Consider the following 23521-nt stretch of genomic DNA (forward strand, 5'->3'; position numbering starts at 1 on the left):
AATCAAATTCAAATGATGATTGCTAAATAATGTGTGGTAGTGACATTACAAGAGAAAAGCACTTCATGTGGAAAGAGACTTACAGGTGAGTCGCGTGACATTCTTGATTCCTACACTTTATAACAGTGTGTGTCGGTTGTTTTTGCAGATGGGCTGAAAAATGTGTTGTTAAGTGACATTACGAGTCTGTCACTGAGCTGTCATCTGCAGGGTTTGTACTTTAATGGCCTTAAAACTACCAGAACGTGTTGTGGCGACTGTCATCAGGTGTCATGTTGTTGTTGACAGGAATCCAAAGGTGTCATGCTGAACCTGAAGCGCGCTTACGCCGCCTAGAGGAGCGGATGGCAAACTGCACAGTTTCTACCAGACGAATCGTGTAATAATTACCACCAACAGACCGAAAATTACTTCAGGTTGGGTCATTGACTTTAGTTCTTATGCGTCCAGCTTACTTAAAAAATGTCATACTCAAAAAATCCTATTTATTACGTTAAATAATACAAGACAGCTGATCACCAGCTCCCTCCTGTGGCCAATAAGTGCATCAACAGCGTTAATAGATGAAAGGCCAAACTCAAACTGGCCGTCTTTGGTGAGACGACAGAAATGTTTAATTTTCACATATTTTAAAGTAAATCCGTGATTTTGTCAGGATCTGGACCAGCAGATAAAGTTGGAATCTACTAGTTAATTGACTCAGATCAGCTCGACTGAAGGGTAAGAGACAGATCAAACGTCTGATGTGTTGAACTGACAGTCACATATGGCCGAAACACAAATAAAGGAACAAAAGACATTACTAGACTTCTTGAATGGTTTGTTTATGAGTAAAGAAGCTTTTTGAATCTTTGGACTTAACGTGATCTTTGTCTTTTTGTTCACAATTAAACAATGATTTCGAGTCGTTGTTGTGTTGGTATTTGCAGATATACAGCTCCTCCTTGTGGACATGAAGTATATCTGCATTAATAATTGATGACACCAGCAGGATTAAAGAGACGGAAGGAATTTTGAGGAATAAAAGTAAGGGGAGCGCCTGGATAGAGAGCCGTAACTCTAATTATTACACCAAGCAAACTAATAATTGTATTATTAAAACCCATTATAAACATAACAAGTTTAGACGAATCACCATATCCGTGTACATTGGAGCAAGTTAAACAGAAATGATATAGTACATTTCTAAGTATATATATTTATAATCCCACTCTTGCTGTGAATGAGTTGATAAAGCTGAGATACACATGAAGCCTGTGGGATACTTCAGCTGAGGAAAGTGAAACATGCTGGTCAAAATAGTGTCAATGCAACGAGAACAGCCCAAACATGTGCAATGATGACACTGTATATTTCCATTAAAGTGTAATTTATTAAATGCAATTTACAAATCATTAAATACTATTAAATATGAAGTGTATGTACAAACTGTATAATTTAATAAATTCCATCAAACCAAGAACCATCAAAATGTCCAAATGTTTCGAAACAGTATGATGTGAAGAAACCTCGTTTCCTGAAATCACATGACATGTCCAGTTTGATGCTAGCTTTGAAAAGCTGGTTCAAAACAAAAGAAAATAAATGCATAAAAGACCCTAAAACACACTAATACATAAACACATATTGTATGGCTCAGTGGATAAACATCTCTTTCCCACTTGCAAGCTTGGGTTCAAATCCCACAATTGCAAAGAGTTTTTAATCATATAAAACAGATCTCTCAATAAAACACCCCAAATGCCAGCACTCAGTGTGAGACCCATGATGGTGCAGTGGCTAAACACATCAGTTGTGGGTGAGGCTGTGTTAAAGGCTTGGGTTCAAATCCCACTATCGCTTATATTAAATCCCACAAATTGCATTAGATCCAACAAACCTTCCTAATATTCAACAAAACACCCCTAATGCCAGCACTCAGCGTGAGAACCATGATGGTGCAGCGGCTAAACACACGTCAGTTGAGAAAGAGTCTGCGATAAAGGCTTGGGTTCAAATCCCACTTGGCTTTAACTGGTTTATTGTAAAATCCCAGCTCACATACAGGTGAATAGTGAAATATAAGTTCCGTCACATGTCCAGACAAGAGATCTGTGGCTCACAGGTAAGAGCGCTGCCTCACGGTTTCAGAGGTTGCTGGTTCGACTCCAGCCAGATCTCTGCGATATGAATGAATGCTGTGGTGTGAGTGAGAAGGTGTGGGGGATCATGGGGTCCCCCCCTGAGCTCCCGCACGATGTCCAGCAGCGGTTATGCTTTTAACTGAAAAAAATTAAAAAGGCTATGAAAAAAAATGTCATTCACCGTCCCTTCCCCACCTACTTAGGTTACCATCATTTGCTTTTCAAAGGAGTGACCCTTCAAAAAGAAAATGATGGTAACCTACACATTTACACACCAACAACACACACTGACATGTTAGAAGCATTAGCCTACCTGTGTCTGAGCAGATGTCCATCAAACTGTGAATGTCTGTCCACACGTCACTGGGTGTAACGGTCCAAACACATCTCTTATTCTGTGGGGCAAACACATAATCAACAAAGAGCTCGCTCTATATTGTAAATATAAACGTTACATGTTATAACTGCACAAACAATCTTAATTTACACATTTATGCCCCCCCCCCCCAAAAAATAAATCAACACCCTTTCAGTGTATTCCATTTGAACAGCTTTTATTAAATTATGAATACTAAAATAAATTGTATAGACAGAGCTTTGTATTGACTACTTGGAATGGCTGTGAGTCTTTCATCTTACCGGTTTGTCTGAAAAACCAAAGCCCAGGAAGTCTAGGGGCAACGACTCTGTTAAAGTGTTGAGTCAGAGAATGCCAGATCTACAAAACAAAAGATAAAGATTCAAAAGACTTCATGACCAAATGCTGTGCAATGAAAACCTGAACTGTGTAAATTAGCAAGAACATCAGAGCTTCACAGAACACCAACTAACTCTATTATTAAACATGAATCCAGCAGACTATTAACTACACAGTGACACCACCACAACACCAGCTATACTGCTAATTGTTCTACTTTATAAGCCTTATAGGAATCACCTCCTTAGATTCACATGATAAAGATCATGCAACAGCAGGGTTAAAGTTAGACTTTTAAACAGAGAATGAGTGTCTGTCTGACACAGAAAGAGCAGCATCATCAAAATAATCCAGCAAACACATTAAACCCGTGCTCTGACACATAGGAGAATGATGCATCAACACAAACTTAAATCAAATTCAAATGATGATTGCTAAATAATGTGTGGTAGTGACATTACAAGAGAAAAGCACTTCATGTGGAAAGAGACTTACAGGTGAGTCGCGTGACATTCTTGATTCCTACACTTTATAACAGTGTGTGTCGGTTGTTTTTGCAGATGGGCTGAAAAATGTGTTGTTAAGTGACATTACGAGTCTGTCACTGAGCTGTCATCTGCAGGGTTTGTACTTTAATGGCCTTAAAACTACCAGAACGTGTTGTGGCGACTGTCATCAGGTGTCATGTTGTTGTTGACAGGAATCCAAAGGTGTCATGCTGAACCTGAAGCGCGCTTACGCCGCCTAGAGGAGCGGATGGCAAACTGCACAGTTTCTACCAGACGAATCGTGTAATAATTACCACCAACAGACCGAAAATTACTTCAGGTTGGGTCATTGACTTTAGTTCGTATGCGTCCAGCTTACTTAAAAAATGTCATACTCAAAAAATCCTATTTATTACGTTAAATAATACAAGACAGCTGATCACCAGCTCCCTCCTGTGGCCAATAAGTGCATCAACAGCGTTAATAGATGAGAGGCCAAACTCAAACTGGCCGTCTTTGGTGAGACGACAGAAATGTTTAATTTTTACATATTTTAAAGTAAATCCGTGATTTTGTCAAGATCTGGACCAGCAGATAAAGTTGGAATCTACTAGTTAATTGACTCAGATCAGCTCGACTGAAGGGTAAGAGACAGATCAAACGTCTGATGTGTTGAACTGACAGTCACATATGGCCGAAACACAAATAAAGGAACAAAAGACATTACTAGACTTCTTGAATGGTTTGTTTATGAGTAAAGAAGCTTTTTGAATCTTTGGACTTAACGTGATCTTTGTCTTTTTGTTCACAATTAAACAATGATTTCGAGTCGTTGTTGTGTTGGTATTTGCAGATATACAGCTCCTCCTTGTGGACATGAAGTATATCTGCATTAATAATTGATGACACCAGCAGGATTAAAGAGACGGAAGGAATTTTGAGGAGTGAAAGGAAGGGGAGCGCCTGGATAGAGAGCCGTAACTCTAATTATTACACCAAGCAAACTAATAATTGTATTATTAAAACCCAATATAAACATAACAAGTTTAGACGAATCACCATATCCGTGTACATTGGAGCAAGTTAAACAGAAATGATGTAGTACATTTCTAAGTATATATATTTATAATCCCACTCTTGCTGTGAATGAGTTGATAAAGCTGAGATACACATGAAGCCTGTGGGATACTTCAGCTGAGGAAAGTGAAACATGCTGGTCAAAATAGTGTCAATGCAACGAGAACAGCCCAAACATGTGCAATGATGACACTGTATATTTCCATTAAAGTGTAATTTATTAAATTCAATGTACAAATCATTAAATACTATTAAATATGAAGTGTATGTACAAACTGTATAATTTAATAAATTCCATCAAACCAAGAACCATCAAAATGTCCAAATGTTTCGAAACAGTATGATGTGAAGAAACCTCGTTTCCTGAAATCACATGACATGTCCAGTTTGATGCTAGCTTTGAAAAGCTGATTCAAAACAAAAGAAAATAAATGCATAAAAGACCCTAAAACACACTAATACATAAACACATATTGTATGGCTCGGTGGATAAACATCTCTTTCCCACTTGCAAGCTTGGGTTCAAATCCCACAATTGCAAAGAGTTTTTAATCATATAAAACAGATCTCTCAATAAAACACCCCAAATGCCAGCACTCAGTGTGAGACCCATGATGGTGCAGTGGCTAAACACATCAGTTGTGGGTGAGGCTGTGTTAAAGGCTTGGGTTCAAATCCCACTATCGCTTATATTAAATCCCACAAATTGCATTAGATCCAACAAACCTTCCTAATATTCAACAAAACACCCCTAATGCCAGCACTCAGCGTGAGAACCATGATGGTGCAGCGGCTAAACACACGTCAGTTGAGAAAGAGGCTGCGATAAAGGCTTGGGTTCAAATCCCACTTGGGCAGCTTGGCTTTAACTGGTTTATTGTAAAATCCCAGCTCACATACAGGTGAATAGTGAAATATAAGTTCCTTCACATGTCCAGACAAGAGATCTGTGGCTCACAGGTAAGAGCGCTGCCTCACGGTTTCAGAGGTTGCTGGTTCGACTCCAGCCAGATCTCTGCGATATGAATGAATGCTGTGGTGTGAGTGAGAAGGTGTGGGGGATCATGGGGTCCCCCCCTGAGCTCCCGCACGATGTCCAGCAGCGGTTATGCTTTTAACTGAAAAAAATTAAAAAGGCTATGAAAAAAAAATTCACTCACCGTCCCTTCCCCACCTACTTAGGTTACCATCATTTGCTTTTCAAAAGAGTGACCCTTTAAAAAGAAAATGATGGTCACCACTACACATTTACACGCCAACAACACACACTGACATGTTAGAAGCATTAGCCTACCTGTGTCTGAGCAGATGTCCATCAAACTGTGAATGTCTGTCCACACGTCACTGGGTGTAACGGTCCAAACACATCTCTTATTCTGTGGGGCAAACACATAATCAACAAAGAGCTCGCTCTATATTGTAAATATAAACGTTACATGTTATAACTGCACAAACAATCTTAATTTACACATTTATGCCCCCCCCCCACAAAATAAAACCAACACCCTTTCAGTGTATGCCATTTAAAAAGCTTTTAATAAATTATGAATACTAAAATAAATTGTATAGACAGAGCTTTGTATTGACTACTTGGAATGGCTGTGAGTCTTTCATCTTACCGGTTTGTCTGAAAAACCAAAGCCCAGGAAGTCTAGGGGCAACGACTCTGTTAAAGTGTTGAGTCAGAGAATGCCAGATCTACAAAACAAAAGATAAAGATTCAAAAGACTTCATGACCAAATGCTGTGCAATGAAAACCTGAACTGTGTAAATTAGCAAGAACATCAGAGCTTCACAGAACACCAACTAACTCTATTATTAAACATGAATCCAGCAGACTATTAACTACACAGTGACACCACCACAACACCAGCTATACTGCTAATTGTTCTACTTTATAAGCCTTATAGGAATCACCTCCTTAGATTCACATGATAAAGATCATGCAACAGCAGGGTTAAAGTTAGACTTTTAAACAGAGAATGAGTGTCTGTCTGACACAGAAAGAGCAGCATCATCAAAATAATCCAGCAAACACATTAAACCCGTGCTCTGACACATAGGAGAATGATGCATCAACACAAACTTAAATCAAATTCAAATGATGATTGCTAAATAATGTGTGGTAGTGACATTACAAGAGAAAAGCACTTCATGTGGAAAGAGACTTACAGGTGAGTCGCGTGACATTCTTGATTCCTGCACTTTATAACAGTGTGTGTCGGTTGTTTTTGCAGATGGGCTGAAAAATGTGTTGTTAAGTGACATTACGAGTCTGTCACTGAGCTGTCATCTGCAGGGTTTGTACTTTAATGGCCTTAAAACTACCAGAACGTGTTGTGGCGACTGTCATCAGGTGTCATGTTGTTGTTGACAGGAATCCAAAGGTGTCATGCTGAACCTGAAGCGCGCTTACGCCGCCTAGAGGAGCGGATGGCAAACTGCACAGTTTCTACCAGACGAATCGTGTAATAATTACCACCAACAGACCGAAAATTACTTCAGGTTGGGTCATTGACTTTAGTTCTTATGCGTCCAGCTTACTTAAAAAATGTCATACTCAAAAAATCCTATTTATTACGTTAAATAATACAAGACAGCTGATCACCAGCTCCCTCCTGTGGCCAATAAGTGCATCAACAGCGTTAATAGATGAAAGGCCAAACTCAAACTGGCCGTCTTTGGTGAGACGACAGAAATGTTTAATATTTTCACATATTTTAAAGTAAATCCGTGATTTTGTCAGGATCTGGACCAGCAGATAAAGTTGGAATCTACTAGTTAATTGACTCAGATCAGCTCGACTGAAGGGTAAGAGACAGATCAAACGTCTGATGTGTTGAACTGACAGTCACATATGGCCGAAACACAAATAAAGGAACAAAAGACATTACTAGACTTCTTGAATGGTTTGTTTATGAGTAAAGAAGCTTTTTGAATCTTTGGACTTAACGTGATCTTTGTCTTTTTGTTCACAATTAAACAATGATTTCGAGTCGTTGTTGTGTTGGTATTTGCAGATATACAGCTCCTCCTTGTGGACATGAAGTATATCTGCATTAATAATTGATGACACCAGCAGGATTAAAGAGACGGAAGGAATTTTGAGGAATGAAAGTAAGGGGAGCGCCTGGATAGAGAGCCGTAACTCTAATTATTACACCAAGCAAACTAATAATTGTATTATTAAAACCCATTATAAACATAACAAGTTTAGACGAATCACCATATCCGTGTACATTGGAGCAAGTTAAACAGAAATGATATAGTACATTTCTAAGTATATATATTTATAATCCCACTCTTGCTGTGAATGAGTTGATAAAGCTGAGATACACATGAAGCCTATGGGATACTTCAGCTGAGGAAAGTGAAACATGCTGGTCAAAATAGTGTCAATGCAACGAGAACAGCCCAAACATGTGCAATGATGACACTGTATATTTCCATTAAAGTGTAATTTATTAAATGCAATTTACAAATAATTAAATACTATTAAATATGAAGTGTATGTACAAACTGTATAATTTAATAAATTCCATCAAACCAAGAACCATCAAAATGTCCAAATGTTTCGAAACAGTATGATGTGAAGAAACCTCGTTTCCTGAAATCACATGACATGTCCAGTTTGATGCTAGCTTTGAAAAGCTGGTTCAAAACAAAAGAAAATAAATGCATAAAAGACCCTAAAACACACTAATACATAAACACATATTGTATGGCTCGGTGGATAAACATCTCTTTCCCACTTGCAAGCTTGGGTTCAAATCCCACAATTGCAAAGAGTTTTTAATCATATAAAACAGATCTCTCAATAAAACACCCCAAATGCCAGCACTCAGTGTAAGACCCATGATGGTGCAGTGGCTAAACACATCAGTTGTGGGTGAGGCTGTGTTAAAGGCTTGGGTTCAAATCCCACTATCGCTTATATTAAATCCCACAAATTGCATTAGATCCAACAAACCTTCCTAATATTCAACAAAACACCCCTAATGCCAGCACTCAGCGTGAGAACCATGATGGTGCAGCGGCTAAACACACGTCAGTTGAGAAAGAGTCTGCGATAAAGGCTTGGGTTCAAATCCCACTTCGGCAGCTTGGCTTTAACTGGTTTATTGTAAAATCCCAGCTCACATACAGGTGAATAGTGAAATATAAGTTCCTTCACATGTCCAGACAAGAGATCTGTGGCTCACAGGTAAGAGCGCTGCCTCACGGTTTCAGAGGTTGCTGGTTCGACTCCAGCCAGATCTCTGCGATATGAATGAATGCTGTGGTGTGAGTGAGAAGGTGTGGGGGATCATGGGGTCCCCCCCTGAGCTCCCGCACGATGTCCAGCAGTGGTTATGCTTTTAACTGAAAAAAATTAAAAAGGCTATGAAAAAAAATGTCATTCACCGTCCCTTCCCCACCTACTTAGGTTACCATCATTTGCTTTTCAAAGGAGTGACCCTTCAAAAAGAAAATGATGGTAACCTACACATTTACACGCCAACAACACACACTGACATGTTAGAAGCATTAGCCTACCTGTGTCTGAGCAGATGTCCATCAAACTGTGAATGTCTGTCCACACGTCACTGGGTGTAACGGTCCAAACACATCTCTTATTCTGTGGGGCAAACACATAATCAACAAAGAGCTCGCTCTATATTGTAAATATAAACGTTACATGTTATAACTGCACAAACAATCTTAATTTACACATTTATGCCCCCCCCCCCCAAAAAAAAATCAACACCCTTTCAGTGTATGCCATTTGAACAGCTTTTATTAAATTATGAATACTAAAATAAATTGTATAGACAGAGCTTTGTATTGACTACTTGGAATGGCTGTGAGTCTTTCATCTTACCGGTTTGTCTGAAAAACCAAAGCCCAGAAAGTCGAGGGGCAACGACTCTGTTAAAGTGTTGAGTCAGAGAATGCCAGATCTACAAAACAAAAGATAAAGATTCAAAAGACTTCATGACCAAATGCTGTGGAATGAAAACCTGAACTGTGTAAATTAGCAAGAACATCAGAGCTTCACAGAACACCAACTAACTCTATTATTAAACATGAATCCAGCAGACTATTAACTACACAGTGACACCACCACAACACCAGCTATACTGCTAATTGTTCTACTTTATAAGCCTTATAGGAATCACCTCCTTAGATTCACATGATAAAGATCATGCAACAGCAGGGTTAAAGTTAGACTTTTAAACAGAGAATGAGTGTCTGTCTGACACAGAAAGAGCAGCATCATCAAAATAATCCAGCAAACACATTAAACCCGTGCTCTGACACATAGGAGAATGATGCATCAACACAAACTTAAATCAAATTCAAATGATGATTGCTAAATAATGTGTGGTAGTGACATTACAAGAGAAAAGCACTTCATGTGGAAAGAGACTTACAGGTGAGTCGCGTGACATTCTTGATTCCTGCACTTTATAACAGTGTGTGTCGGTTGTTTTTGCAGATGGGCTGAAAAATGTGTTGTTAAGTGACATTACGAGTCTGTCACTGAGCTGTCATCTGCAGGGTTTGTACTTTAATGGCCTTAAAACTACCAGAACGTGTTGTGGCGACTGTCATCAGGTGTCATGTTGTTGTTGACAGGAATCCAAAGGTGTCATGCTGAACCTGAAGCGCGCTTACGCCGCCTAGAGGAGCGGATGGCAAACTGCACAGTTTCTACCAGACGAATCGTGTAATAATTACCACCAACAGACCGAAAATTACTTCAGGTTGGGTCATTGACTTTAGTTCGTATGCGTCCAGCTTACTTAAAAAATGTCATACTCAAAAAATCCTATTTATTACGTTAAATAATACAAGACAGCTGATCACCAGCTCCCTCCTGTGGCCAATAAGTGCATCAACAGCGTTAATAGATGAAAGGCCAAACTCAAACTGGCCGTCTTTGGTGAGACGACAGAAATGTTTAATTTTCACATATTTTAAAGTAAATCCGTGATTTTGTCAGGATCTGGAATCTAAGTTGGAATCTACTAGTTAATTGACTCAGATCAGCTCGACTGAAGGGTAAGAGACAGATCAAACGTCTGATGTGTTGAACTGACAGTCACATATGGCCGAAACACAAATAAAGGAACAAAAGACATTACTAGACTTCTTGAATGGTTTGTTTATGAGTAAAGAAGCTTTTTGAATCTTTGGACTTAACGTGATCTTTGTCTTTTTGTTCACAATTAAACAATGATTTCGAGTCGTTGTTGTGTTGGTATTTGCAGATATACAGCTCCTCCTTGTGGACATGAAGTATATCTGCATTAATAATTGATGACACCAGCAGGATTAAAGAGACGGAAGGAATTTTGAGGAATGAAAGTAAGGGGAGCGCCTGGATAGAGAGCCGTAACTCTAATTATTACACCAAGCAAACTAATAATTGTATTATTAAAACCCATTATAAACATAACAAGTTTAGACGAATCACCATATCCGTGTACATTGGAGCAAGTTAAACAGAAATGATATAGTACATTTCTAAGTATATATATTTATAATCCCACTCTTGCTGTGAATGAGTTGATAAAGCTGAGATACACATGAAGCCTGTGGGATACTTCAGCTGAGGAAAGTGAAACATGCTGGTCAAAATAGTGTCAATGCAACGAGAACAGCCCAAACATGTGCAATGATGACACTGTATATTTCCATTAAAGTGTAATTTATTAAATGCAATTTACAAATAATTAAATACTATTAAATATGAAGTGTATGTACAAACTGTATAATTTAATAAATTCCATCAAACCAAGAACCATCAAAATGTCCAAATGTTTCGAAACAGTATGATGTGAAGAAACCTCGTTTCCTGAAATCACATGACATGTCCAGTTTGATGCTAGCTTTGAAAAGCTGGTTCAAAACAAAAGAAAATAAATGCATAAAAGACCCTAAAACACACTAATACATAAACACATATTGTATGGCTCGGTGGATAAACATCTCTTTCCCACTTGCAAGCTTGGGTTCAAATCCCACAATTGCAAAGAGTTTTTAATCATATAAAACAGATCTCTCAATAAAACACCCCAAATGCCAGCACTCAGTGTAAGACCCATGATGGTGCAGTGGCTAAACACATCAGTTGTGGGTGAGGCTGTGTTAAAGGCTTGGGTTCAAATCCCACTATTGCTTATATTAAATCCCACAAATTGCATTAGATCCAACAAACCTTCCTAATATTCAACAAAACACCCCTGAAGGGTTGGGGTCAGAATCCCTTGCCTCTTCAATTTAACTATATGTATATCCTTTTTTATGATTACATTATTACTATAATAAGCACTAATCAAGTTATATAATCATTCCTATACGCAATAAATGATTCACATATAGTTTTTATTCATACTTCTGTTGAATGCACCTCTTTCCTGAATGTTGGGTGAAGGCCTATCTTTCATGAATGTCTTATGATGTCTGGGACTAATCTTCTGTGGCCCTGAGCAAGAACATTAAATACAGGCTTTTTGTCCGTATGTATACTAATGAGTGTGTTAAACTTAAAGAAAACCCTCATCATATGATCATGTTTCTCTGCTGACCCTATTAATGGGCAGGGGTCAATTTCTGTATGATTCTATGATTTGTTTTACTTCTTTCATACATATATTTCTCAAGAAGTAAAGTAATTGTTATTTCTTCTCTCTGAGGATGGAAGGTTTTATCAGTATGTTGCAGGTCTCATGACATGGGGTGGCTGGTCTCATGACGCTTTTCGATGGGCCCTCCGAGGTCATTACTGGATCTTCGTGACTTGGATGACAGCTATCTTGATTGATGTCAACGTACCCTTCTATCTATGTGTAATTGTTTAGGCTTTATGTCTTCTGAGCCAATCAGAAGTGAATGTTTATGTAATGTATGCCCTTGAAAACAGTATAACTGGTGTACGATTTTCATGTAAGGTAGAGTTAGCTTGCGACCTCCTCGTGAGACTTTGACGCTGACTCTGCCAATTAAACTGCAAACTATTCTTCAGTAAATTTTACTCTTTGATTGAACATCACGACTCCTGGTCTTCTTTCATCATCTCTGGTCCTGGGTCTGAAACTGTTACCCCCCCTAACAGTTTGGTGGAGAAGGCGTGGGCAATCATTCTGAGGTGACACCCCTGGCAAACCAACAAACAAGGTAGGAAGATTTATTATATTATAGGCTATAGGTCTGTCTGAATGGAAGAGATTTGAAGGGGAACGGAAGAGCTTCACTCCGATGAGGAGAGTGAAGATTAATTATACTGAAGGTTAAAGTATAAAAGGAAGTCGCTGATAGCATTGTTTAAAAATTTAACAAGAGCAGACAGCGCAAGCGAAGCGTGCTCTGTGGGGGCCCCACTGGGCATTGTTGATATAGCAACACCCCAGCAGAGTACGTCCCTGGATTGAAGGTCCAGGGCGCCGTGATCCTACTATATCTCTTCCATCTCAGAAAGGGGATCCCCGAATTTAGTGGATTAGGCAGTTAGGGACTGAGAAATTAGTTAGAAAAAATATATATATATATATATAGTAACAGAGACAGGGTTGTTTGCCAGGGATGCATCAAGAACGATCCCCTTAAATAAATTATGACCCAAATTGGCATGGATCAGAATATATGATCGGGAGTCGTGAGTGAAAAATACTTTGTGGTTTCTTTGTGTAGAAGTCCAGACTTGTCATTTAAAACATATTTTTCAATTCGCTGCTAAAACATTTTTGCTGCTAAGAACATTCTCTGTGGTGAGTTTCACCTGTGACCAACAATGACAGATAAAAAGGTTATCTCAATTTGTTCTGACCCAAGTGATGAGGCTGAAGAGAGTGCATGCTGTAAACAGCTCTTCTCTGATGCGCTCAAATCAAAAAAATACGCAGAACTGATTAAGAAAATGGTCAGCCAGGGTTTTGATGCTAATTGGGGAGTCACAGAACAGATTGACTGGCTGCAAAAAAAGAAAGAGGCTGACAGAGTGAAGTTTTTGTCCGTGTTTGCCTATTCATGGATTTGTAAAATGGGTGGAATTCCCTTAACCCCTGAAAAGGCAATCCCGAACATGATTAATGGTTGGAAGAGTTTAATTGCCCAACGTGACAGGATGGCTAAAATCCTTGGGAATGAAATAGGCAGTGATCTGTGTAGTTTGAGCAAAGGGCTTGAGGCATTGTGTGAAATGGCAGAAAAGGCTGTAAAAAAGGAGGAAGTTCCTACTCCCTCCGCCCCCTCTTTCCCTTCTCACTCTGTTCAGGCGGCTGCCGCTTCAGGCTCTGCCAGACAGACTGATAACCAAAATAGTGGGCCCTACGCTGAGGTACGCGGGCTGTTGAATGTGGCTGTTGCAACTCCCCCTCCCTACAGTTCAGAGATTCCTTCTGTGCAAGCAAAACAAACTAAATATAACTCTGGGGTCAAAAATCTTAATCTGACTCCCATGGAGGCATTTAAACCTAATGTTACTGCATCCGCCGCCCCGATTCGACACACGAACTGGGCCGGGTTGAATATTGAAATGGGTGCAGGATGTGAGGATGGTCAATGGGTCAGACTCACACCCACTGAGAAAAACAGTTTGCTTGCAGGGTTGGAACCTTTTAAGTTGTATAACCCAAACAAAAGTCTATGGGACAAGCTAGAGGCTGTTGCTAGGCAACAAAATCTAGGCATTGCTGATATCCAGTCGCTGGTCGAAGGGTTAGTTCCTTCTTCCAAATTAAGGGCTGTCCAGGGTGTGAACTTTTTCCCTCGGGTCCCTGCAAATTGGGGTGAGTTTTGTGTGGCTTATTCTGATTATAAAACAGCTGTGAAAGAATTGCTGGGTCGGGGTTCTTTTCCGTGGAGTAGTGTGACCCAGATTAAACAGAGAACCGGTGAAAGCCCGATAGAATATGTGGACCGGTTCCGTATTGCATATGAGACCTACTGTGCTGCTAATAACAATGATGAAGATTTTGATTCTGCTATAGTAATCGAATCAGCCACAGGCGGTCTGAATAAGCAATACAAAGATATGTTGATGAACAGTGCTGTTGATATCCAAATGTGGGCAGATTTGCTCCGTTGGTGCTCTGTGAGCTGGAGCCGTATGCAAGCATGCGATGCTGATACTGTGAGCACTGTGAAAGCGGCTGCTGTTTCAGTTGAAGGGGAGGCCCCTCCCCGCAATGATGTGACATGCTATAACTGTGATGAGTTAGGCCACACTTCCCGAACCTGTCCCAAGTCAGTTGCTAAATGTAGAAATTGTGGAAGGGAAGGTCACATTGCGAAACATTGCCGTAGACCCAAGAATAAAGGAAACGGGAAAAAGGGAGGTAACAAAAATAATGCTTCAAATGATAAAAAAGAAGCTTCCCCATCTGTCACTCTGTCTCAAGCTGATCTTGCAAAGCTGAAACAGCTGATAGGTGGGGACTAGGGGTCAGCGGCCTCCGGTAATAGTAATTATGCTGACACCCGTCCATTCATAAACGCGTTGTTAGGAGGCCGGCAATGCATTGCTTTAATTGACACGGGTGCTACAGTATCGATTACTGATCTCGATCTTGAGATCACTTCTGAAACTTTGTATATAGAAGGCCTAAATGGCAAAAAGGTGTTTCACAAATCTGTTTCTGTTCCTCTAACCCTTTCTGATTCTGACAAAGTGTTCTGGACTGAGTTTTGGGTGGGGAAGAATACTGTGGGGACTATTATCGGTGTTGACATTCTAAAAGAACTCGAAGCTGATGTTTTGCTTTCAAAAGATAAGCTCGTGCTCGGCTGCAATGAAACAATTCGCTTATCTCACTCTGGCCCCCACCATGAGAGATGTGCAGTGGCTGAACCTGTTGGTTTCACTGAAACTCGTCCTGAGTGGAAGTTCATAATTTCAAAATTCCCAAAGGTATGGGCCAAAGACAAATATGATTGTGGTCTTGCACAGATCCAGCCACTGAGCATCCCAGGTCCTATGCATGTAGCCAAACGACAATATCCTTTGAAAAATGAAGCTAGGGAAGGAGCTGACATTGTTGTGGATGAGTTAAGTGAGCGGGGAATAATCATTCCATGTTCCTCTCCCACTAATTCTCCAATGTGGCCTGTCAGAAAAGCGGACGGATCTTGGCGTTTGACGATTGACTATACTTCTTTAAATTCAATTTCTGAGAAAGTACACCCTCTGGTGGCCAACCCCGCAACTATCCTTCATGAAATAGGAGCTGAACATTGTTATTTTACTGCTCTTGATATTTCTAACGGTTTTTGGACTTGTCCCTTAGCCAAGGAGGACCAAGGGAAATTTGCTTTTACCAGCAGGGGTCGCCAATGGACCTGGAGTCGGCTTCCACAAGGCTTCTGCAACAGCCCCACCTTGTTTCATCAGGTACTAGCATCCTTCATCGATCCGGTAAGAAAACAAATTGAAAATGACGGATCGGTTGTCCTGCAATATGTGGATGACATACTGATTGCTAGTCCAACTAAGTTCAAACATTTGACTGCTGTCCAAACTGTTTTGAATGCCCTCCAAAACGGGGGATTCAAAGTGAATTTGAAGAAAGCACAGCTAGCTTTGCCTGAAGTGACTTATCTTGGACAGATTGTTGGGGTGCATGGCAGACGCATCACCCCTGAACGAGTTAAAGCTATCATTGAACTTCCAAAGCCACATACTGTCACTGGTCTAAGGCAAGTAATGGGTCTTTTGAATTACTGCCGCCAGTATGTCTGTGAATACACTGAACTTTCTAAACCACTCACAGAGGCACTGAAAGGAGGAAAACCTGGAGCAGATCTGATCGAGTGGACCGAGGAGATGGAGGAGGCTTTTGTGAGTATCAAAGAAACTCTTGCTTCCTCCCCAGCACTGCGACATGCTGATGCAACCAGACCGTTCCATCTGTGGACCTGGGTGGGAAACAGATCCTACTCTGCTGCCCTGGGTCAAAAGGTTCCAGGAAGAAGTTCGTATGGAATGGTAGGCTACTATTCTACTCCTATTCCTGTTTCCATGGCAGGACAACATCCATGTCTGCTGATATGTGATTGTGCCGAGTGGGCAGTGAAAACCACAGAGAACATTGTGACACATCAAAAGGTGATTCTGCACACCAGACACCAGATTTTGAAACTGCTAACAAACACTCGTTTAGGATCTATTTCTAACCAAAGAAGAGCTAAATGGGAAGCCACTCTTTTGAGTAAAAATGTGGAGATACAAATTGACATTGAGACTGCTATAAACCCTGCCTCCTTGCTTCCAGACGAAGGAACTGTCCATAACTGCGCACGGCTGATTGACACAGACAGCCAAAGCCCACTCCAGTCTGAGCCCCTTTCCGATGCCATGAGTTTGTTTGTGGATGGTTCCAGCTTTCATGAACAGGGGAAACGATTCACAGGCTGGGCTGTCGTAAATGAACATGGTGAAACTGTTGACTGTGGTTCTCTTTCAGGGGGAGGGGCTCAAGTGGCAGAGCTGGTTGCTTTAACCCGAGCATTACAGCACAGCAAAGGGAGACGCGTCAATATCTACACGGACAGTCGTTATGCCTTCGGTACGGTTCATGACTTCGGCCCGGTTTGGAGACGCAGGGGATTTCTAACCACGGCTGGTCTCCCCATCTCTCATCAGCACCAGGTAAAAGAATTGATGGCTGCATGTGATCTCCCTGCAGCAGGAGCTGTTATCAAAATCACGGGACACTCCACTGACAGTTCTCCAGAGGCCAAAGGGAATCAAGCGGCTGATACTGCTGCCAGAGAGGCTGCAAAATTGACTGAGACATGCGTGAGTGTGCTGGCTTTTGCTCCCCAGGAGAGTGAACCCTCTAGAGACATTTTTGAACTTTATTCAGAGGATGACCCTGAAGAGATAGAGCAATGGACAAAATTAGGTGCAAAGAAAAATACAGAAGGATTATGGAAATTCAATGACCGTTTTGTTTGTCCTGTTTCTGCTCGAACTGAACTAATGTCTCTGTATCATGGTTTGGCACATGCTGGTCCTGAGAATTTACATGCAATGATTTCAAAAACCTGGTGGTGGCCAAAGCTGAGAGCTTCTTGCAATGACTTTTGTAAAAGATGCTTAGTATGTCTTAAAGTGAATTCCCCAGCAAAGCTAAAGATTCCTTTAGGACATGCCCCTCGACCTCAGGGGCCATGGACCCACCTTCAAATTGATTTCATAGGTCCCCTGCCCCCTAGTGGAGGCTTTTCATACATTCTGATGATTGTTGATTTGTTTTCCAGATGGGTGGAGGCGTTTCCTCTGAAAAACTGCACCGCAGACGCAACTGCAAAAATTCTGTTGAATGAAGTTTTCCCCAGATGGGGTTTACCATTGCACATTGACTCAGATCAGGGCACACACTTCACGGGGAAGGTAATGAAGAATGTGATGAAATTGATGGGAGTGAAACAACACTTCCACATACCGTTTCGTCCTCAGTCTAGTGGTTCTGTCGAGCGTTCTAATCGGACGATTAAAACTTCATTGAGAAAGAGATTGTTGGAGTGGGGGAAGGGATGGCACTCTGCTATCCCAACCATTCTTTTAAGTATGAGAGCCAGCCCGAACAAAACTACTCAGATCAGTCCCTTTGAGATAATGACAGGTCGCTACATGCGACTGCCCTGGGACGCTCCTCTGCAACATGAGGGACCGTCAGGGCCTTTGAAAGATGCTCTGCAAAATTATCTGAAGGCTTTGGATAACTGTTTAAAAGACACCAGGGTTAGTGTCAGTATCCGACAAGCAGAGAAAGATAACACTGAGCAAAAAGACATGCCTGCGTTGCCTGAGATAGGTGACAGTGTAATGTTGCAAAGGGAGATAATCTCTCCTCTGGGTCCGAAATTTGATGGACCTTACCAAGTTCTGTTGACTACTAATACATCTGTTTTACTCGACAGAGGTGTGTTGGGTACAGTATGGAGACATTGGTCACAGGTGAAACCACTTGAGAGGTGTTGCAACCAGAATACCACCACATAATAACATGATAAATCGTACCTCTTCAATATCTGTCGTATATGATTTTTCTAAATTCTGGCATTACTGTTTTATCATTTACAGATGGCTGAGCCAGACGACTTATTGAAGCTGCTAATTCTGCAAGAAGAAGTGCGTAATGAGAAGCGACGGAAAATGAGACGGGCTTTTGTTAGATTAGTACTCCCGCTCTCTTTTGTATGTTTAATCCTAATCGCTTTGTCATTTCTACTGTGGATACAGATTTCCATTTGGACCGGTCGATTCCATGCTTTTGCGACTAATTGGGATTGTGAAGAAACTGACAACCGTCCATCCTGGGTACAATACCCATGCCTAAATTCAACTGAGGGTCTAAATTTGATTTCGACTATGTATCAGAAGGTAAACGATAGATGCTATCGGTTGGACGGAAATGAGTCAGTGACCTATTGGCTTGGTCACTCCCCAAATTATCCCGGTAATACCCTCATTATGCAAAAAGGTCGTTGGGTGAGAGATGGAGGTGTTTATGTTTATGAACCGCATTTTAGCTCCATGAGTTGGATTCCAGACAGCATAGCCCATGAAAACCACACTGCCTGCTCCAAACGGATGAATATGGCTAATAGTTATCTGTTGAAACCCATGAAGAATGAGAATAGAGCAGGGCGGAAGAAGCGTCAGACCGTAGCATTAGGGGATTCCCACATGATTTTAGGAGGGAAACCAGTGAAACTTCCCCTTTATCCTAGTGCACCTGACCCTCGACACATAATGTCATATTACCTGCCCAAAGCTAAAGCTGAATTAGGTTCTAATCAGGTTGTCAAAGATGTGGTCCAAAGTTACATACATAGCAACATTGTTGTGAGAGAAGAACCAGGTTCAGACTTGTATCAACAGATCCTGAAGGATAAGGATTCGATGAGATGGAAAGTGTTAGTTCCCACGAGGGTTCACATGGTCCGATGGGACGTAGACAGGTCTTATGGTGCTGTTTGTGATCGATTCGGACGAATCGATAAGACTGATAAAAAGAATTTCGACCTTAATGGCAGTAAAAATGGTTTGCCTTTTGTCAATGCTTTTTCTCTCTCTTGGCCCAAGTATACTAGGTTTGATGATCCGTGGAAGGAGACAGTACAGGTGGAACGTTGTTTAGGTGAAAACATTCAACAATGGTTTGTTAAAACCTTTCCTCCAGGTGATGTTAAGAAATGTAAAACGATGTCGGAAAAACTCACAGGTGTAAAGGTGATGGAAGTGCCTATGGAAGTATGTAATTCCTCTTTTGTTAAGACAGGATACACTTGGACTAGTTTGTATGACGTGTTGCATCAGTACGAGCTCGTTAGGAGCTTTGCTAATAAAACGGCTCTTAAAATGGATCAATTGCATGATTATTTAGAAGGGAAATGTTACAGCCCTACCTCCATGGCTTATAATGTGACTGCCTGGATGCACCTTCATGTGCTTAAATTGACGATTGAATTGATGTATACTAGAATAAAGACTCGTCTGGTACCAGTGAAATATGAGGAGTTATTGTGGGATAATTATCAACCATTCCAGGAAAGGATGTAGCCATAGGGGATGAGTGGTTTGATAGGGAAAAACAATTTCGGCAGTTTTTGGGTCCGATCCAGTTGCATGACGAGTATAACATTTCTCCCAAGAACTGTGCTAGACATAGGTGGACGCATCCCTTGGGTCCCACGTGGCGTCCAGTGGATCAGAGTCAAGATGGTAATGGAGCGGAGGGTTCCCTTTGTGTTACTGAATTGAAGCAAGAAACTGAATATTTTCCCCAGGTAAAGGCCCAGGAAGCTCAGCAGAAATACATTACAGCTTTCCTTGAGCAGGTAAAGACGACTGATCCATTTGCAGGTTATGAGTATTTGAATTCTGCCTGGTTTAAGTCCAAGGGAACTTCTCTTATGTCGGACTCTGAAGCACCATCTGCTATTGCGGTGGCTTTTGTTTTGGCTTTTTCGGTTGGTGCTATATTCACAGATATGGCAGAAACTGTAGAAGAATATGTGGAAGAAGCTTGGGATGATTTGGTGACAGCATCGGAAGATATAGTCATGGGATTTGTGCACTACGTGCTGTATGCTGTGGGAGCCCTTGTGGGGGTGATGTTCCTCTGTTTGTGTATTTGGTTGTGTGTTCGTTTTTGTTTCTCCTATCTGTGCAGGACTGCATGCAGAAATCTGAATCCTGCTGAGGAGGAAAAGAGACTGCTGATGCTCACGACCCACCTGAGGGACAAATTGGATCAAAACAACATTGAAGCCCTGATGTGAGTGGAAGGTGGGAGAGCCTCTTAACGGGGACTGGACTTTTTAGTATCCAGCATGTCCGTGACGAGGTGAAGAGACAAGTGTGACCCGTCAGGGAAGCATGCGTCACCACTCCCCCTCTCCGTAGTGGCCTCACTTGATAGACCAGACGTGGCGGTATTGGACCACACATCGGTCTAAAACGGGGGACTGAAGGGTTGGGGTCAGAATCCCTTGCCTCTTCAATTTAACTATATGTATATCCTTTTTTATGATTACATTATTACTATAATAAGCACTAATCAAGTTATATAATCATTCCTATACGCAATAAATGATTCACATATAGTTTTTATTCATACTTCTGTTGAATGCACCTCTTTCCTGAATGTTGGGTGAAGGCCTATCTTTCATGAATGTCTTATGATGTCTGGGACTAATCTTCTGTGGCCCTGAGCAAGAACATTAAATACAGGCTTTTTGTCCGTATGTATACTAATGAGTGTGTTAAACTTAAAGAAAACCCTCATCATATGATCATGTTTCTCTGCTGACCCTATTAATGGGCAGGGGTCAATTTCTGTATGATTCTATGATTTGTTTTACTTCTTTCATACATATATTTCTCAAGAAGTAAAGTAATTGTTATTTCTTCTCTCTGAGGATGGAAGGTTTTATCAGTATGTTGCAGGTCTCATGACATGGGGTGGCTGGTCTCATGACGCTTTTCGATGGGCCCTCCGAGGTCATTACTGGATCTTCGTGACTTGGATGACAGCTATCTTGATTGATGTCAACGTACCCTTCTATCTATGTGTAATTGTTTAGGCTTTATGTCTTCTGAGCCAATCAGAAGTGAATGTTTATGTAATGTATGCCCTTGAAAACAGTATAACTGGTGTACGATTTTCATGTAAGGTAGAGTTAGCTTGCGACCTCCTCGTGAGACTTTGACGCTGACTCTGCCAATTAAACTGCAAACTATTCTTCAGTAAATTTTACTCTTTGATTGAACCTCACGACTCCTGGTCTTCTTTCATCATCTCTGGTCCTGGGTCTGATACTGTTACCCCCCCTAACACCCCTAATGCCAGCACTCAGCGTGAGAACCATGATGGTGCAGCGGCTAAACACACGTCAGTTGAGAAAGAGTCTGCGATAAAGGCTTGGGTTCAAATCCCACTTCGGCAGCTTGGCTTTAACTGGTTTATTGTAAAATCCCAGCTCACATACAGGTGAATAGTGAAATATAAGTTCCTTCACATGTCCAGACAAGAGATCTGTGGCTCACAGGTAAGAGCGCTGCCTCACGGTTTCAGAGGTTGCTGGTTCGACTCCAGCCAGATCTCTGCGATATGAATGAATGCTGTGGTGTGAGTGAGAAGGTGTGGGGGATCATGGGGTCCCCCCCTGAGCTCCCGCACGATGTCCAGCAGCGGTTATGCTTTTAACTGAAAAAAATTAAAAAGGCTATGAAAAAAAATGTCATTCACCGTCCCTTCCCCACCTACTTAGGTTACCATCATTTGCTTTTCAAAGGAGTGACCCTTCAAAAAGAAAATGATGGTAACCTACACATTTACACGCCAACAACACACACTGACATGTTAGAAGCATTAGCCTACCTGTGTCTGAGCAGATGTCCATCAAACTGTGAATGTCTGTCCACACGTCACTGGGTGTAACGGTCCAAACACATCTCTTATTCTGTGGGGCAAACACATAATCAACAAAGAGCTCGCTCTATATTGTAAATATAAACGTTACATGTTATAACTGCACAAACAATCTTAATTTACACATTTATGCCCCCCCCCCCCAAAAAAAAATCAACACCCTTTCAGTGTATGCCATTTGAACAGCTTTTATTAAATTATGAATACTAATATAAATTGTATAGACAGAGCTTTGTATTGACTACTTGGAATGGCTGTGAGTCTTTCATCTTACCGGTTTGTCTGAAAAACCAAAGCCCAGAAAGTCGAGGGGCAACGACTCTGTTAAAGTGTTGAGTCAGAGAATGCCAGATCTACAAAACAAAAGATAAAGATTCAAAAGACTTCATGACCAAATGCTGTGGAATGAAAACCTGAACTGTGTAAATTAGCAAGAACATCAGAGCTTCACAGAACACCAACTAACTCTATTATTAAACATGAATCCAGCAGACTATTAACTACACAGTGACACCACCACAACACCAGCTATACTGCTAATTGTTCTACTTTATAAGCCTTATAGGAATCACCTCCTTAGATTCACATGATAAAGATCATGCAACAGCAGGGTTAAAGTTAGACTTTTAAACAGAGAATGAGTGTCTGTCTGACACAGAAAGAGCAGCATCATCAAAATAATCCAGCAAACACATTAAACCAGTGCTCTGACACATAGGAGAATGATGCATCAACACAAACTTAAATCAAATTCAAATGATGATTGCTAAATAATGTGTGGTAGTGACATTACAAGAGAAAAGCACTTCATGTGGAAAGAGACTTACAGGTGAGTCGCGTGACATTCTTGATTCCTACACTTTATAACAGTGTGTGTCGGTTGTTTTTGCAGATGGGCTGAAAAATGTGTTGTTAAGTGACATTACGAGTCTGTCACTGAGCTGTCATCTGCAGGGTTTGTACTTTAATGGCCTTAAAACTACCAGAACGTGTTGTGGCGACTGTCATCAGGTGTCATGTTGTTGTTGACAGGAATCCAAAGGTGTCATGCTGAACCTGAAGCGCGCTTACGCCGCCTAGAGGAGCGGATGGCAAACTGCACAGTTTCTACCAGACGAATCGTGTAATAATTACCACCAACAGACCGAAAATTACTTCAGGTTGGGTCATTGACTTTAGTTCGTATGCGTCCAGCTTACTTAAAAAATG

The 23521-nt window shown here is 41.0% G+C and overlaps 4 long non-coding RNA genes across 4 annotated transcripts; all 4 read right to left on the minus strand.

Moving 5' to 3' along the window:
* Positions 1-1467: 1467 nt before the first annotated feature.
* Positions 1468-3144, minus strand: LOC130071130 (uncharacterized). Its single transcript, XR_008803964.1, has 3 exons — positions 2763-3144; positions 2437-2518; positions 1468-2262 (listed from the first exon to the last, which is right to left on the minus strand). It is a non-coding gene; the product is annotated as an uncharacterized LOC130071130 (long non-coding RNA).
* A 2103-nt stretch (positions 3145-5247) lies between these two features.
* On the minus strand, positions 5248-7055 carry LOC130071129 (uncharacterized). Its single transcript, XR_008803963.1, has 4 exons — positions 6558-7055; positions 6005-6083; positions 5680-5761; positions 5248-5503 (listed from the first exon to the last, which is right to left on the minus strand). It is a non-coding gene; the product is annotated as an uncharacterized LOC130071129 (long non-coding RNA).
* Positions 7056-8491: 1436 nt separating this feature from the next.
* Positions 8492-10080, minus strand: LOC130071138 (uncharacterized). Its single transcript, XR_008803966.1, has 4 exons — positions 9800-10080; positions 9247-9325; positions 8922-9003; positions 8492-8747 (listed from the first exon to the last, which is right to left on the minus strand). It is a non-coding gene; the product is annotated as an uncharacterized LOC130071138 (long non-coding RNA).
* An 11751-nt stretch (positions 10081-21831) lies between these two features.
* Positions 21832-23162, minus strand: LOC130071140 (uncharacterized). Its single transcript, XR_008803967.1, has 4 exons — positions 23140-23162; positions 22587-22665; positions 22262-22343; positions 21832-22087 (listed from the first exon to the last, which is right to left on the minus strand). It is a non-coding gene; the product is annotated as an uncharacterized LOC130071140 (long non-coding RNA).
* Positions 23163-23521: the final 359 nt, after the last annotated feature.

This window comes from Rhinichthys klamathensis, unplaced genomic scaffold (assembly GCF_029890125.1).
Source record: "Rhinichthys klamathensis goyatoka isolate OS25496 unplaced genomic scaffold, OSU_Roscu_1.1 h1tg000430l_1, whole genome shotgun sequence".
Classification (NCBI taxonomy): domain Eukaryota; kingdom Metazoa; phylum Chordata; class Actinopteri; order Cypriniformes; family Leuciscidae; genus Rhinichthys; species Rhinichthys klamathensis.